Genomic DNA, 2,500 nt, shown 5'->3' with positions numbered 1-2,500 from the left:
CTCTTATCACATATTCTCTAAAAAAATTGTTTAAAGAAGAATCGGAATCCATTACTGGAAACACTAACAAGCATTTTTCTATTTTTTCGTACAAAGAGTCTAATAACAAGCAGGACCAGGGTATTATGGATAACAAAGCAGAGCCATTGGGCGTTACCGTTGAACAGAAAAATAGTCAACAAGATCAATCTGAAAAAAGAAATGAGAAGGAAAATGATAGGGGGAAGAAGAGAAAACCACTAAGGAGAATACAAAGAAAAAAAGGAAATAAACTGAAATTTCAAAAATTCACTCCCAAAATCTTGATGAATTCTTCAGAAATTCAAAAATCTCCGCTGTTAACACATTTGAACCCAAAAGCTGAAGAATTCTGTCCAGTGGTAGAATATAAAACAACAGATCAAAACACTAAGGCTGCTGAAGAAGCGAATATTATTATTACGCAACCATGGGAAGGAATTATATCCAAACACTTAATCATTGAGGAACTGTTCCCTACTGACAAGATGCCACTTAACCGCGGTAGAATATTGAACCTTTTACAAGAAATGCCATCACTGACCTCACTGACAAGTAACGAAATCGATTTAGTTCTCTTTCCTAATAATGAGAATAAGAAACTAGCACAAGTCTCCTTTTTTTCGCCAGTTCTACCTGGAATCATACTCAGGGAGAAGGAAATCCTTCATAAAAATGGTTATGATGTTATTTCCATAGTGGAGCCCATACCTACCAACAATTTAAACAAAGGTACCTTGGGACAAAATAACCGAAGGAATGAAATTAATAGTACACTCTGGGGAGAAACAGCTTCAAATTCCACAAGAAAAGACTCGCTAAAAATACAAGTAAAGGAAGGAGAGAGGTCAGTATGGTCCAGGGAATTAAGACCTACCGATAATGAGAATACGACAAAATCTTGGGCATGGTTATCTGAAACCCTAAACAGTAAAAAAATTGTTAAACCTCAAAAAAATCAAGTTTAGCAAAGGTATGACGCTACTGTCCTGGAACTTGGCTGGGAAGATGGACAATAAAATGAAGTATGTAACAGAAAGCCTCCCTGACATTATGGGTTTACAGGAAACATGGAATACTAAACCTTTTATTCAAAAAGGATACTATGTATTTGAAACCCTGGCAAAAAGTTCTAGAAGGGGCCATGCTAAAGGCGGTTTAGCAATCTTATTAAAAGAAGATTATTCTTGGTCGCAAGAAATAATTAATACAAAAACGGATAATTTACAATGTTTAAAGGTATCTCTTAAATCCCAAATATCACCCACTTTTTTACTACTCTTCAACATCTATGCGCCTCCCAGTAGTAACTGCGATCTGTTGTTTGAACACCTAATGGAGACCATCTCTCAAATCATTGAAGAACAACCCAACATGCCTTTTATTATAATGGGAGATATGAATGCAAAAATGTCTAACTGCGAAATAAAGAAATGGGCTCTCCTCTTAAATGAAGAATCCTTGGAAACATCACTCCCCGTACTCCCAAAAGGAATGAAATCTGATAGGAGAGGTCGCGCATTATTATCATTTCTCCCAAGAATAAACGGGACTATTTTAAATGGTAATATACATGGCGATAAACCAGCATCGTACACGAGGCAGGGTAATGGATCTCCCTCTATCCTTGACTATTTCATATGTGGGATCGGCGAAAAAGATCGAATGAGTCAACTATCAATCACATTCAATGAGGAAAGTGACCATGCTATTCTATGTCTTTCAACTGAATGGATTCTACAAACTACTTTCCAGTATCAGCCGATATTTCATCAAACTACACTGGAAGTAAATGCAACGAGGGGCCGTATTTACTGGGGGTCAGAAAACTTGGACCATGTGAGGCTACTGGTCTCTCAAACGAATTTGTTGACTACTACATATTCAGCCGATCTTATAAAGAACTTTGACTGCATATTAAATAAGCTGAAATATGTACTACAAAGTAAGTTAGATCAAACAAAATTAAGGAAAAGTAAACGAAGTAGTAATCATAAAAATTCAAACAAACCAGTTGTAAAACAAATCAACAGGCTGATACGTGCCCAGTTTTTGAACTTCTCACCTACAAATAAAAAGAAAATTAATAGATTAAAAAACCAAATAAGACGAGAAAAAACTAAACAGAAAAAAATGAAGCAGGACACCAATTGGATTGAAATCCAAGAAGCAGCCAAACAAAAAAACCAGCGCAAATATTGGGCCCTGATTGCAATAATGACTGGAACCAAGAAAAAGTTAGAATCAACTCCTGTTACTGAAGAGGACTGGGAAATTTACCTCCGAGAGCTTTATAGTCCAAACAGGTTGATTAATAATGGCGAAGCTGAAGTACAAGGTCCGGGAAAGAGTGACGAAAAAATCAATAAAACGTCGGCCGTGTCTGTCTCTAAAATCATAAGATGGGCAAAAAGTACTGGCGCATCGGGACCCGATCAGATACCTATCAAGGCATACCAAACTGACCACAAAGAATGGGGAC

The sequence above is a fragment of the Lissotriton vulgaris genome, unplaced genomic scaffold (assembly GCF_964263255.1).
Source record: "Lissotriton vulgaris unplaced genomic scaffold, aLisVul1.2 SCAFFOLD_2633, whole genome shotgun sequence".
In the NCBI taxonomy this organism is placed as follows: domain Eukaryota; kingdom Metazoa; phylum Chordata; class Amphibia; order Caudata; family Salamandridae; genus Lissotriton; species Lissotriton vulgaris.
This window is presented reverse-complemented; position numbering follows the sequence as displayed.